At 33.2% G+C, this 16,729-nt stretch overlaps 1 long non-coding RNA gene across 1 annotated transcript; it reads right to left on the minus strand.

The window, feature by feature from the left end:
* Positions 1-8,492: 8,492 nt before the first annotated feature.
* Positions 8,493-13,968, minus strand: LOC149793982 (uncharacterized). The gene is made up of 4 exons (XR_016422599.1): positions 13,657-13,968; positions 10,543-13,019; positions 10,057-10,152; positions 8,493-9,213 (listed from the first exon to the last, which is right to left on the minus strand). It is a non-coding gene; the product is annotated as an uncharacterized LOC149793982 (long non-coding RNA).
* Positions 13,969-16,729: the final 2,761 nt, after the last annotated feature.

Raw genomic sequence — 16,729 nt, forward strand, 5'->3', positions numbered from 1 at the left:
TGTTTGGCATTTTCTGAATTTAAGTTAACGTTTGCTCCATCAAACTAGAACTAGCAAAATGGATAATTGTATTTCACATATACTGCTTGAAACTAAAACATTGCACATTAAGTCTTTGTTAAAAAAGCGAACCTTTATTCAGTGCTCTTAATGGAAAACTAGACAATCTCAAATCTTACATTCCAATATAATGTCATCGCACTGAGTCCTCTGTCATATTAAATATTATATATTTCGCATTAGGACATCATATATAATGAAGGATATTTTAGCACTGATGCTTATACACGGCTTGGCAAGTGTGCAGAAACAATGTGTAGATTTCAAAATTATTTTGAGTTTTGGTCCATAATAAAATTGTGTTCGATCATTCTATGTTATGTTACTGGTTAGTAACGATTCGTATTAGTTGATTTTTTGTATATTGGTAATTGAGAACATTCTAACTTATTGGTCTGGAGACATTACTTTCAGGTCATATACATCTTCTGATTTCAAGACGAACTATAGTTTGACAGTGTTTGTTACGCAAACACTTCGAATGATTAATACATGTACTCGCCTTATTAAGTTCGTACAAGCTCTATAATAAGAAGCGTAAGTACTTTCTATAACGTGCTTTGATCATACGAGAGGAGTCAATGGTGTACAGCCTTCGTCTAGGACAACCAAATCATCAGATCAAGAAAGAGAGAGATACAGAAAAGAGAGAGAGAGAGAGAGAGAGAGATAGAGAGAGAGAGAGAGAGAGAGAGAGAGAGAGAGAGAGACGGAGACAGAGAAAAGAGCGAGCAAATCATTTGGTCAACAAACTGAAAAAATTACTGAGTCATTTATTTTAAAGGTAATATAGGTATCAATGATCAGAATGGGTCGCTACATCAGCCGCGCAATGTACCATTATCATACGGCATTATAGGAAGCTGTGATAAGTAGGAAGATTTGGAATGAATGAAGGTGAATCCTTAACATTGGCTGCGTGGAAAGGGAGGCAACAAAGCGAGAGAGAGAGAGAGAGAAAGAGAGAAAGAGAGAGGTAGGAGTGTGAAGTGGAGAGTGAATACATACAAATCTTTCAATCTACAACGGAATATTATTACGTACTGGCGATCAATATTATCTATCTATCTATCTATCTATCTATCTATCCCCATCCATCTATCCATCCACCCATCTATCTATCTATCTATCGATCTATCCATCTCTCTCTCTCTCGATATATATATGATCAACAAAATGTTTTTATTTCACATTGATAATAGCATGCACATGCTTGCATCTAAGTATTCTGCAGCACTGTAACGTTTAATATAGATCCAGATGACTTAGGAAAAGAATGCAGTTTGCACTGGTATTAATGTACATGTCACTGGAAACCGATTACAGAAAACTGAATAATGTGAGGAAGATCTGAGTGGATTTTACTAGTAAGACAATGTTTTAAAAAGAGCAATAAACTAAAAAGTGTATGCTAATCAATTTAGCGTAACATTGTTTTGGAGAGAGAAATGAACTATGCTTTTTAGAATATTGCGATGTGTCTGTCTTTGCTTATTTTGTTCCATGAAGATGAAACTATGAGTATCTGACGGGTATCGTATCCTTCACCAAAGACTAGTTCTAACGGAACTCCTTTTCAACTGGCACACGCTGGAGTCAGCAATCGGACCTCCATATAAGGCTCCACATGAGTGATCTCTCCAATGTCTTTTTCTCTTGGCAGATGAAAATTCCAAACCATTTCCAGCAAAATCATAATTAAAAATTTCAACATACTTTAAAATTCTATGTTTGCTGAAGAAAACATTGTAACATTTCCTGATATTTTTAATAGAGAATGAAAAAATGTTACATGCTGAAATAGTTAAAGTAATACATGAGGATATTATAATTTACTCCTTTACTCTCACTGAAGATTTTTCCAAGGTTTTGTGGCTCTCAGACGAAGTCATAATGGCTTATATTTCAAGACATTATTACGTTTGTTTCCCCAAAATCAACCAGTTAATTAATTAATAAATCATGTTTTTTCTCTCCAAACAATGATGCAAGTAATGCAAGTAATGTAACCATAAGTAGCAGCAACCGAAAATATAACATAGCAAATTCCAGTCTTCGCAGAATAAACGGTTGTGGAAAGCAATTGCAGTATAATGGCTCCTCAAAACAATATACTCGTATAACATTAGCCATCTTAGTGAATTCGTTGGAGACGACATGGATCTATATATAGCATACACTGAATATTAGATGAGGTAGGTAGTACAAAGTGTAGAATGGTGCGTATCTAACTAGTTTTGTCTCGCAGAGATATTATCATGATACATACACGAAACTACAACTACTTTAAGCCAAGTATTTGTTTTATAAGCACTAGCAAAGTCTACTGGATATCATATAAGTGTACAGTTTATGCAAATGCCCCATATTGTCAATTCCATTAATTTCAATTCTAGTGGAGTTTAATATCAGTTTGGTCAAAGTCCGTGTTTGAACCATCATGGGTCGGAGCTTAGCGTGGCAGATCCTTGTTTTGATCTCCACCCAGGACGGCTCAGATCAGCACGGTTTGACAAATGTCCTTTCACTTTATTATAAATTGGACGGTTTTATTATAAACAATATTAGAAACATTCTAGTAGATCACGTTTGTTAATTTACGTTTGTATGACCTATTCTCAACGTCCAGGGAAAAACGACATTTCATATTTTTGCATTAAGATATGACTGCATACATCTTTTCAAATGGTAAAATTGTAGTACAAAATATTAGGAATATAAGTCTATAATTTTGATGTTTGGTTGTTCACAATGATTACTAACTATATGTGGATAAGAACTATGACAACTGATGCCCCAACACGCTGAAAATTACCCTCTATTTAGATCCAGTTTAACGTCATATAACATAAAGTGTAATAGTATGTATCAAAGTAAAGGGAGATATATTAGGCGTAATTCTGACAGTTTACTGACCTCTCAAAACTGGGTCACTACAAACTTCGCTCATTTTACCATTATAGGATATTTGTGAAGTAGTGCTAAGTAGGAAGTTTCGGAAGGAACGAAAGTGAATCATTTACATCGGCTGCGCAAAGCGCGACACATAGTGGATAGACGTCCTAAAAGGGTTAAACTGACGTACGAGCATCAAAATATTGTCTCCTTTACTCTAATTCGATAAGTTTTAGAGGTAATTCTGTTGAAAAACGTGTGTAAAGTAAATGAGTTCCAACTGTCGCGATATATGCTAATTTGCTAAATGCAATTATTCAATTCTCAGTCATTAATTACGATTAGTATTTATTTTGAAAAATGCCTCACTGTGAAGTGATAAGTAAATGTCCTTTCAAAAATTCTGGATGTATATTTATTTTTTATCCCATTGAATGGCAGTCTATCAATTTGTTGTATTATCTATAAGCTATAAAGTGTCGATAATTTCCAAGGAATCTGTCTTATATACCTTGATGAACAGTTTTTGGTCAAAGTACTCGTAATAAATTGATGTTATATACATGTCTATGTTATATAAGATAATAAATGTTAAAGCTGTGGTGATGTGCAAAGATTGATACATTAACCAAACACATCTAAGTAAGAAATACACATATAAATAATACATTTTCAAACTAACGGCATTTTCTTCTAAGGAATGTGGTCGATCAACAAGGAATGATGATATTGTTGATTAAAGTGAACGAAATAAATCACTAGAATTGTGTTTATAACGTATGTAGCTGCAGTAAAAATGTTGTAACTATTATAAAATCTATAAAACATAAAGTTCCTTCTGTGTCATGAAGATTAAATTAGATCATCTACGTAGTTATACAAACCCATGACATTATTATGCAGCATATAGTATCTGCTGGAACGTTCTAAAATGTCTAGGGACAGCGGGGTGTATGGAAAGATAGACCGACATAGGATGTGTATGCAAACTGATAGACAAGTAGACGAGACCAAATAAAAGTCTCCCTACTTCAAACAGGGTAAGCCTTCAGCGAGTAACGTAATCTAGAATATAATTGTCACATAATAACCCCCGAGGAAATAAATTCACCATGTCACATGGGCGCACGTAGTGAAACGTATATTAAAAGAGAGTCAAAAAAAAATCCAGAAAAAACAAAGCATGTTCCACGATGAAGGAAATATGACGTGCAACGCAAGTATTATGAAAAAACATTAATGTGAATTTGTGATGACAAATGATAGGATTTGCTCTAAATACTTATTATATCAAAGGTCGCAAAATCTAGCAGGTATTAACTAATCATAACATGTACTACTATCACGTTGAAGTTCGATTGGGCTTTACGTCCGTTGTATTAACCGCGGATCATATTTGTGTTTTATATACTGCTGTACATATTTGATATACAGTGCATTTAAACAATTATCGACTTTAATATTGGTAAAGGAATACTTACATTTTAACAACGTTTAACGGAGGGCTTCTTAAATGTGTAAATCTCATTATGGTTGACTGATTGATTGATTGTGTTTTAACGGCGCATCAGCACTGTTAGGCTATTTAACGCCAAACAAAATACTATATGTATAATCTTTTAAAAATTATAAAAAGTCTCATATAGACCAGCGACATCAAAACCAAATAGTTGCAATTAAAGCGATAATATCGTAACGGTGGAAAATAAAGCTTCCCGATCAACGGGGTTTGTAAATGGCGAATGTTAATGAAGAATGATGATAAGATATTAAGAAAGGAACGGTATATATATATATTGCATAAAACTGCACAAGGTGATATCATAAAAGTTAGAGTTTAGAGTAAATATCCATTGCTTTCAGGACCTCTATAATACAAGTAATATTTTTATTGTATCAAAAAGTTTCTTCATGTCATGCACATTGTAATACTGATCGCGCGTAATTTGCAGGTCTAAACACTCTATCACAAAGTGTTAACAGTGAATGGTTCATTGCAAGAAACGCACTCTGGTGAGTCTTCACCTTTTAGTATGTGAGAATGGTTGATATAAGTATGACCAAGTCGGATTCTTGCAATGACTACCTCCTCCTGACGCATGGTTCTGTAGGAAGGAGTCCATTCTCCTAGAATTGGCTTGATTGCTTTAATTTGTTATTCACTGCATCATTCCATGATGCCTGCCACTTCTGACGTAATGACTTTCTGACACTAGGTTTAAAATTAGTATACGGTATTTTAAAATCAGATCGTTCTTGAGTAAGGGCCATTTAAGCAGCGCGATCCGCTTTTTCGTTACCTTTAATACCAGTATGGCTAGGTAACCAACAGTATAATATATTGTGTTTTCCTTTTCCGTTTATTTTGCTGATCGTCTCCCAAACTTTCTTAATAGAACAACGAGAATTTAAAGAAGAAACATATTTATTCCATGATGCTCATTTTCTTTCTTTATGCGGCAAGCCTTGACCCGGAGAATACGATATTTGCTTAAATTTTCGGGCTTCGGACGATTGTTAAAGTTTTTAAATGCTTCTCGGCGTTGTCTAATGTCTTGCTTACATAAGTTAGTCGCCTTTTACTACACGTAGCGAGGCACGTCGGGCCAATTCTACAACCCCGGACCCGCAGAGGGAAATTCTCATTATGGTAATGACATGTTTTTATTAAATACACAGCATGTCTCCCAGTCCTTTCCTAATTATATTACTTCACATTTGAGGAAAGTACGTAGCATTGGGAATCGATAGGTTGCAGTTGTTAATAGCCTCTTAAATCAAACTGTTGACTAACTTTGATGGCTTATATGGCCTAAGATGATAATGGGTGCTAGCATTCACTAGTTGGTTATCCTTGCTAATTTATTTCAATTACGGTGCAGCCAAATAGCATCATATGGTGGCTAAGCAGTTACGCTACAATGATTAGATGCCTTATACAGGATTATTTAAGAGCACTCATCGCACAAAATGGAATCTGGGTTAAAAGTTTGAACTATGTACTGACTGAGTATCCTAAGACTCTAATGATGTAGTGTAAGAGAAATACATACTTACTAAATAATAGCAAATAATAATGATGCCAGAGTCGTTAGTAAATATTTCTGGATTAAAAGAGTATATCACCAGTAAAGTCAAATGGAACTTGAGCACTTTGTTTGTTTGTCCACAATTCCATATGGAGTTAGAACAAACGGGTAGGGAGCCAGGATCAAGATGGGTGCTTGCTGGGGATCCTATGACGATATGGAACAATTAACAGATGAGTAGGTGAGGCCTCGAGCTGAATATTCCTAAGACATGGCAGTTCGATGTACATATGTTCTGCTAACATAATGCCTCCTGTTGACAAAATCTAAGCTCAAGTGGAGAGAACTGAAACTACCATTGTTCATATTTTTCCTCTGAATTTAGCCAATGCAGTTTTCATGAATGTATCTCTCATCAGCAAAGTTATATGTTGGTTTATACATCGTGTATTAGCGATGAGTTTAAATAATAATCCTAATACGATTATGCAAATCTTGGTTTGCGAGAAATATTAGTTTATATTGCTTATTACGTTATTTTTGCGTTCTTGCTTCATTACGGATAGTAGCAGTGTGTGTGTATGATGTATTATTTATTATGTAACTATTATGTAACTACCGTGTTATCAATACCTTTTCATACATTCTTAATACATTATGAAAGAAAGCTTATTAATAATTGCAATCGTGATGTCTCTGACTTTTTATCGCCATGATATATATTGTCTTTTGAAGGTATTATATTTATGTACACTCGTGACCTATATGTCTAATTATTTTATACGTGCCACTATTTCAAGTCGATCATGCTACAGCAAGGAATGCCTATTTCGTCTAAGTTAGGATAGATCTTATTAGGGAAGAAAGATCTGTATGCCAAGTACATACTTTGTTGGCACAATCATAGAATATTTCGAATCTTTAGAAACCTTTCCGATTATGTTGAGTGTTGGATTTTAAACATACACATTTCTCAATAATAAATTGTTAATTTTTTTCTTTAGATTTTTCAACACAATTAACACCATGTATTTGCGACTTAAATTCAGAAGCATAAACCGTGATACTATTAGTTATACTATAAAGATTGTATTTGGTTATTGAAAATGCTGTTTTGACACCCTTCATTATCCATTTCTCCTCGCTACAATGTTAAATTACTATTATCCTACGGCGTAAGAACTCTGTAATAGGGAATAGAAGGCAACGTTCTAAACCTCATTCCTGTACTGGCTTATATATTATATTAAGCTTTTCTTGTATACATCCTACATAAGAAACCAATCAACAAATCGGACAGAAGTAGATTACATGTTATAACGTTTATGTCATTAGTATTTATTTTAGTTCGTAAAGCATCCTTGCATTCATTTATATATAATACACTTATTTCAATTAGCTGATTTTGGATAGATTTATTTATATATTGTTTATATGGTAGAAAGAATTATTAGGCTTGATGATTCTACAGTTTCCTTTCTAACTTGGATACAACTTAATACGTATTTAAGAAAGTGCTGCTTCCAATTCTTGCATAGAGGAATAGATTAGTCAGACAAAGGTGGTGGTTCCACTACTTGCATGCAAGTCAGTTATTATCTCGGCTTTCACTAGCATGCACCAATTTCCATCTTTCGTCAAAACCTGCAATACGGTGGGCAGGTTTGACAAACAGCTGCAAAGATACCTAAAAAGTCCTGAGTTATTGTCATCTTATGCGAGCGATTCCTGTACACTGCCTTAAACAGGTTTGTTACTTATGTACCTCTTCAAACATCACTGCCCGTCTCCACCCAAATATTCTAAGTTGTTGGTAGGGTAAGGTTTGTACACAACGTCGCTTCTAAGGAAATGATGTTCTAGTGATTGCATATAAATAATGAAAACCTCATAACCCTAGTTATAAAAAGGCCTGCTTTAAGCCTATTGAATATCAAAACACTATGATAATCTGTAACTGCAGCTGCTAGAATTGTATAATGTTCACATGCTATCTACAGATGCAACACATCGAACATTCATTCTACAATTTTGAAACATTTCCAATATTCTTAGAAATCCATGATGTCTTTATTTCCGATGAGGTTTGAACTGATTGCAAACTGGATTTCTTGCGCGGCCGATAGATTTGAATCGTCTCCATGAGAGAGAGAGAGAGAGAGAGAGAGAGAGAGAGAGAGAGAGAGAGAGAGAGCAGATATAATATTGATGTACGGCGAAAAGAGGGTACCTTTACATCTTCGTCAATATGTAAAAGCCACGATGCTTATAAATTGTATTCATTTATTGAATAATACACTATATTCCGATGCAACCCAAAAATATGAAATTAAAAGTAATTTCTGAAAACGTTCCATCTTTGCTTCTCTCTCTCTCTCTCTCTCTCTCTCTCTCTCTCTCTCTCTCTCTCTCTCTCTCTCTCTATATATATATATATATATATATATATATATATATATATATATATATATATATATATATATATATATTTATATATAAGCCGTTTACTCTACATTAGTATGAATGTACGTATCACTGAATACCGAATGCACAAACCAAAGTAATTTGAGAACGATGTCAATGGATTTTATCTGTAAGACAATGTTTTAAAAACATTAATAAACTACAAAGTGCATAATAATCAATTTTGTTTACATTGATTTGGAGATAGAAATGAACCTATCTATACTGAGTATTGCCATCGTTACATCTTTCCTTTTTTCTTTCCATGAAGATGAACTATGTGTATCTAAATGGAATCGTAACCATCTTCAAAGACGATAGTTCTAACGAAACTCCTCGTCAACTTACGTACGCTCGACAGTTTACGTCATTGTTCCGTAAGTATTTCGGTCGGATTCGTACTTAATTTCGAAGAGAGGTGTGGCATGTCAGACTATTTGTTTTCCACTTCGTTATATTGATGCACATGATCATATTCAAAAGTAGGTTCTGACTGAAGTCTTCCACATGACAATGGTAGAACGGGATGCATTCGAACTTTGCTTATAGGTGACTTTGCAGAATCTATCCTTCGTGTGCAAGAATGTTTCCCATTTAGTGTGACATTGACCTGGCTTTGTACAGGCGTGAAATCAGGCAGATGATATGAAATATTTTCGTCAATTGTATGTCTTATCTCTGTGTTTTTGAACCTGTACCGAGAATTGTTGGTGGTGTTTTTTCAGATGATTACTTTGTGTCAGATGATTACTCGTGGTCTTTGATACTGAAAATGATGAAAGATAAGACGTTTAGTAGCATATATTTACAGTGATCAAATAAATACCCCCCAACGTTTCTAGGAACACATTTTCTTAGTGTCAAGTAAGGTTTCCACCATTCTACAAGGAAAATTAAAATATATCATTTTTCAAGTGCTGGAAGTCCCAGCTGAACAACCGACCAATCGGCTACGCTATTGATTGTGCAAATTGTGTGTTGCTGTTATGTTGTTGCGGTATACATATATTCATCCTGCCAACTATCATACCTAAAGAGATATATAGACATATTTATTTAGCGTGATTATTAATGTTAGAAATAAATATATAATTCAGAAGTTTGTTCCAGTGATCCAGCCGAAAGTTACTTATACAAATGTCATCAATGTCTTGGTTTTTATTATGTAGTTCTTTATTTTAATACATTATATTTTTCTATGCGAAAAAGAGGTAATATTTACTAATTATAATGAAACTAGTCCATCAATTGTAATTCTCCTCTTTTTATCCCACAACACGCCTGGAAGAAGTTGTGGCTCTATAGTTAGCGTACCGGCTTCGTGATGGCAACTATTGTGGCTAAAAATGAGCCCAAACAAGGTTTGGTAGGCAGCAATTGTATATTTCTGGTGAGAACAATACGCACAAATTTAATATTGTTATTTATTGGCTAACAGTTATTCAGTTTTATTCAGTCCTACATTGCGCTTCACACAATAATACGAATAACACCGTTTTAGGACTAGAAATATATTTCACATCTAAATGGATGTCATCGATCCTCTCTTATAGCAATATATTACAAGGAAAATGCTTCATAATCTGGTTATACGACTATTTCTTCTTACTTTTCTTTTCTTGAAGCATCTGCAAAGCATTGACAAACAGGCCAGCCGACACAAGTAAGACCACCACTGCAAGGACGAGAATCCATTCTAACATGTCTGTAATGGAATAGATGCTTTCTTGTGTTACAAACAGAGTAATAGAGATGGATAAAGCATATTTACACAAATATTTCATCGATATACCAAAAAACAATGACGGATTAATATGCAACATGTAGAATGTATTATTAGAATAAATGATATTTGTAGAAACGACTAATATTCATTTTATTCCACTCTGAACATTACAAATCACAAATGATATCTGCATTTGGATGCAAAACCTTACAGTATAATGTGAAAAGAAGGAATGCATATAAAAATAACTTACTGTCCGTATTAGTTTCATAACTTTGAACATGACTGGAATTTTATGTATTTATATGAAAATCATAACTTGATAAATTAATCAAGCTCCTTACTTTATATTTTTCTGTAACTACTTACAATGTTCTGTGTCATGGCTGAAGATTTTTAGGGAGAAATGTTGAGCTGACATATCCATGTGTACTCTCTGGGCTTGGTGTGGTGTTGTTCTCTATAAACAAAACAAACATAATACTATGCTGCTATTCAGATTAACCACTTAATAATCTTAACTTAGAATATTATCGAATTCTCTTGGGTACAAACACGTGTTGATAACAGTTATTAGTTTCCTGTCAAAGCTTTGCTGTCAGTTCATCAATAAACACGCTTTAGGTTAGCATATGTACGAAAAACAATTGTCCAACGAATTCACAGATCCACAAGACAAACATGTTTGTTATTTAGTTGTATTACCAAGAATGTAGAAAAACTGTCGATGCCAAAATTAACAATTTCTTTTGTGCAAATAAAACTATAAAGATATATCCTATATATTAACGACATTTAATTTCACATTAACTATTACTTCAAGGTGCATTTTTTAATTCCTTTACGTCATTACATAAAATAAACTACTAGACAATGATTTACTTCTTTTCTAACTACTTTCAGTGTTCTATAGCAGGCTGTGATCAATAAAGGATCCATTTGTTGCAGAAAAGTTGATATATTGTAACTGATACTTAAATACAATACTTAAACAATAAGGAATGAGTGCATTCTAAATCATCATGATGCAAAAACTTACTGAAATTAAGACATTCTTTATTTCCAGTATTTCATAAAACATATCTTTTCGAACATAATATAGCCAAATGAGAAAGAAGTTAGCCTGTGGTTAGTCTAATTGTGAACATCATGTTTGTTTTGTTAAAATGATTGGAAAGACCTCTAAAGTAGACTCAGTTGTGAAGGATAAAAAGTATCAAATGCCAAGATGACATTTGGGGTCCATACATAAATTTAATCAATTAGACGCAATGCTGCTCATAAAATTGAGTACAATCAATGTTCAACGTATCATATTTCATTCGAAATGACTGGGGAAAGCGCATGTATTACTCGACACAGTAACATACACAATCCTAGGAAGATAGGTGCAAATAATTGCAAACTCTCATGATTATTTCTGTTGCACTAAACGGTTATAAATTAGTTATCGTATTTCTGTTTAAATTAAGGGGGTATGATTTCTGGAGAAAATATATATGGAAACAAACATACAGAATGAAAAAGATATACTGCGATAAATTAATAGTGTATGGGTATAAGCCGGAACAATTTGTCTTCATATCAACTCATGCCTATGCAAAAAGGAAAAATCATATCACTATATGTTAAAATACAGACCGATCTTTTAATTTCAAAGTGCCATCTGACAATCGAACGCAAGGACCAATGAGAAAGAGAGACATACAGGTAAAGTTAGAGAGAGATTGACATAGAGAGAAAGAGAGAGAGAGAACGATGTCTAAAATCAATGATAAATAATAATATAATTTCCGGCCCTGTTTTCGATTTCATTAAATGTTTTCAAATAATGTTTTCGTATTATTGAAATTGATTTTCAATATCTTTCTTCTTGCCTCGTTTGGAACGAAATCATTTATCTGAATTTGACATATGCATAAGAACTCAAACTGCTATATTATTTCTTAATCAATTGAATTTAGTGTACCTTAAGTCATCTTAAATGTAATAGTGAGACATTATTTTGACAGCAAGAACTTCATAGGTTATTTTCTAAAACGAAAGGATTAGAAATTAATAAAGTTAATACCATGGAGCTATAGTTCCATACGTCTATCAATCGTGCCTCTTTTAAAATCAATCCATTGTTGAAAATATAAGTTTGCAAAATAATTTGTTACAACTCGGTCTACTGATACGGCGTATTATGAATTTCGTCTTTGTGTCGTTGAGTCCCAATGCAACACATATAGAAATCATATCATTGGTTTAAGCTGACTCAGTCAACCAGCAGTCACCTACTAAGAATGCGCCATATGTAACAGTATAATAAATCGTTGCATGCCGCGAAAATGAATGCACGCTCGCATCCTTTTCTTATTCGGGGGAGATAAATATAACTTGGACACATCCTATTGCTAAGACCATCAGATATTTTCACTTGGTATTTTTACCACCTGGATTCTGTGAATAATTTATCTAGTAAATGATATAAAAGGTAAAAATCCTCCAGGAGAGAGTATATATCACAGCTTTAATTGGGGGGTAATATTTACCTTCAAACTCCACAAACACGAAATCCATCAGGATCTCCATGTAGCCCCAGGCAACATACATACCCATGTCTAGCAATGTTACGTTTCGAATGATGAACGAGAAAGTACTTCCAGTTAATACACAGTCTTCTATTCGATCCATAAACATGCTTCCAACCTCTGTATAGTTTTCCATTGTCACATCGTATTTTAAAACCAAAAAATGTAGTTTACTGATCATCATCTCAATTTTAATTGAAGTTACATTCGTCATATTACATGTGAAAGAAAGAATCAAGGGTTCATTGTTTTCTCTAAGTAGTCGGTGGCCTACAAAATATACAAATTCAATAATTGTCAAAACCTGAGTACATTATGTTCTCTGAATCTTATCATTCTCCGTTTGTAATGACTGAATTAATAATTATTAGTATGCGATAATGTAGAGCTGCTTTTAAACATATAATTTTATTACACAACATGGAGATCGAAATAAATTAAGCAACTCATAGCAGGTAACAACAAAACTGCACCGAAAATAATATTCGTTTGACAAAAACCTTGAGTATATATGAAAGCTAAATCGAAATTACATAGAAGAAATACAGATAGTTTCAGTGGAAAACGAAATCAATATCATTTTTGTATAACTAATCAAATCAGTAACTAATAAATCTGATGGAGAGAGCTAGAAAACAATAGAACATACATTTCATTTAAATATAGGATATGTAACCGTTCGATATTAACTGCAAATGCATACAATGAGCAAGTTGACAGAACTAAACAATTAAAATCATTGAACATTAAATAAAGGGAAATAACCAACTGCTATGCAACATAATACTTTTCATAATCTTCCGCAACCATACCCCTTAGCTAGTTATAATCGGAATATGCATAAGCATTCAACGGTTCTGGAACGCGGTTGTGACGAGTGTGCATGCAAGATTCTAAACTAACTTACGTGGAACAATAATACTTGTTTTTCCTTTTTCCAGCGAATTTTCGATGACTGTACAAAATTCCACTGTCCGCAAAACTGGCATTTAGTAGAAGAATACTGAAATTACTTTCGTTCATTTCGATCTTCTGTATTAGGCCAGTATAATATATGTTAATATATATATTATCAGTTTGACTCTTCATTGTTTTATACATCATCACATTGGTGACATGCAGTTTACTGGTGTAAGCAGAGAAAGTTATTTCTAGAACATTCTTTCGATTTATTTCAAGTTGATCAATGTGTACAGTTACATTTTCTATTCGAACGAAAGTCTTCGATTTCCAATCTGCAAAAGAAGCATAGGCTGTGATATGCCTTAAATGTGATAATGTCATTTGTATTCATTCTTGATAATTTCAACTGATACAAGCCTTAAGTTCAAGTGCTTTAAAAGGCGAGTTATATTAATTTTTACATCAATATTGACTGAATTGTATTATCTGCTAGAATGTCCCAAACTCAAGTCTGCATATGTTAAAGTTTGTATTGATAAACTCATTGTTTTTCTTTGTTCCCAAGAAGTTTTGGGTCGAGTCCGGAGCATTTAAAAAACTAAGGCAGTTTATACGTAAGATTGTGTTGTGAATCGTGAATGACTTCATTTTGTCTTAGCTTACATAATTATGTGTCCAAGTTTATAGTAAGAGAAACGTCAACATATCTAATTAAATATCATTATGCACGTTTCGTGCAATAATTATTCTATACAATCAGATCTCAATCTAAGGTGTGAAAAATGCCAGACTAGCTTATTTGGAATTCTCATTGTTGATTCATTTATATATTTACTTAATTCTTTACTTCTTATTTATTCCTGGTGCTCAACTAGCCTTGATATATCCTACTACGTTCTTAAGCTTACCGGTTGCATGAACTGTCCCAAACAGCATGAAGAAGACATATATCGTTGTTACAATATCCATGTTTTTACACTCAGCTATGACTCTGCAATATTCAAACAATGAATATATATATATATATATATATATATATATATAGCTATAGATATATGTATATATATATATGTATATATATAGATATATATATATAGATATATAGATATAATGTATATATATATATATATATATATATATATATATATATATATATATATATATATATATATATATATATATATATATATATATATATATATATATATATATATATATATTATATATACTCACAGCTGTTTGACTCTAGTATCACTAGCTATGGGGAAAAACAGTTACTCCATTTAGATTAAATCGCACTCTTCTTTCGGTATATTTCAAACTGAATTAAAAGATGAATAAAAATTATCCCAGTAAAGGTTAACATGCCAGATCTAATTCTGACATATGGTGCAAACAAATTAAATATCTATAAGAAACGCGAGAGCCGCACAACACGTATTTGAAAAGTAAGATACATTGTTCGTAGGAATGATAAACGAATTGTTTAAGAAGGAGAACGAAAAAGGATATGACGTGTTAAAGTAGGCTGCTGAAAAGGTGATCAGAAGTATGTCCATAGTAATATATATTAATATAATGATGAATTTCCGTCTTACATTGCACACTTTTGATCTTTGTTATGTATAGGCGGTATCAAAGATCTAATGTCATCAGGGCTAAAGGACTACGTAGGAATCGCAAACATGTTTGTTTTATATTGTGTTAATTTCCCGCAATACCGGAAATCGCACATTATATATTATTGCTGATAAACCAGAGTAAGAGAGAGAGAGAGAGAGAGAGAGAGAGAGAGAGAGAGAGAGAGACAGACAGAGGAACAACATATACACCACTAAATGTAAAAAGCGAATACTAAAATTTGTTGCAAGAATAAAGTAAATATCATAAACGAGAGGATATGTATTCGTCGTATACTTTGATGTGAATGAAACAAATGGCTAATGAATATAAGGACTGTCACATTTACTCTCATTTAAATTTGTCATAGGATAATAGTCTGAAAGCGATTGATGTCGGTCAGCATTCGCACATGTTACATCTACAAAAGGCAGGTAGATGATCCTTTTTAGGTTTGAGTTGCAGTATTTTGTATGTAAACTTCACGTCCCTTTGACCTAGCATGTATGTGTTCATTCTAAAAGTGGTGCACGTATCTTCGTTCATATAATCCATGAGTTTGACCACAGTTCATTTGGTTCTGTTATGTAATATCCTAAAAGATTGCCGATAAATTCCTAACAATGTTATTTCCATACATTCCCTGCCAGTTTATAAGTAATATACCAAGGAGTAATTACTCGCACCAAACTCCAAGTTCATGATATTACACTGATCTGTTACCGAAGTTACTACACCACTAGGTTGAACGAATGAGTGAAGAACGATTTTTTAATCAAACGCTCTTGAAGGAATAAAATGTTGATATGAGTTGCAAATTACTCAATAATTGTAAATATCCTCGACGCGTTGTGAAAGATCGTTACATTAATGATGGCCTTGGCCATTCAAACTACAAAACAAGCACCATATCTGGGCTTATAAATCAGCCAAAATGTGTTAAATGGCATTTGAAAAAACTTGATTTCTTGGAATGAACACCTAACCAGGTGTAATTAAATAAGCATACAAACCCTACGTCATCGAATATGCCTGCATCAAAATGTGTGAATGAAAGTAAGAGTACATGAACGTACGCTCTAATCAAGCTAGAAAATATATTCCAAAAGAGTTCTAAAAAGCTTAAAAAGGGTATTTAAAAGCATGAAACTCCACTTAGTCCCTCGATATAAAAGAAATAAGCCAACTACAAGAAAGATTATATACATGTAATATTTGTGATAAAGAGCTCGGCACCAACTGCATATATATATGAAGCGTTGAGAGAAATAACTAATAGTCAACAACATTGAAGCTCACTAGATTCCGGTGTTCAATAAATATAATTCTCTAAATATAATAATCCGAAACATGAAATAAAATGATTCGCCATGTCACGTAATCTATTCTTGTGAAACAGATACCGAGAGGAAGCAAAATGTATTATTATCATTAAACAATGGATTACATACAAACGC

Source organism: Sinohyriopsis cumingii, chromosome 8, assembly GCF_028554795.1.
Source record: "Sinohyriopsis cumingii isolate HCF-2022 chromosome 8, ASM2855479v2, whole genome shotgun sequence".
In the NCBI taxonomy this organism is placed as follows: domain Eukaryota; kingdom Metazoa; phylum Mollusca; class Bivalvia; order Unionida; family Unionidae; genus Sinohyriopsis; species Sinohyriopsis cumingii.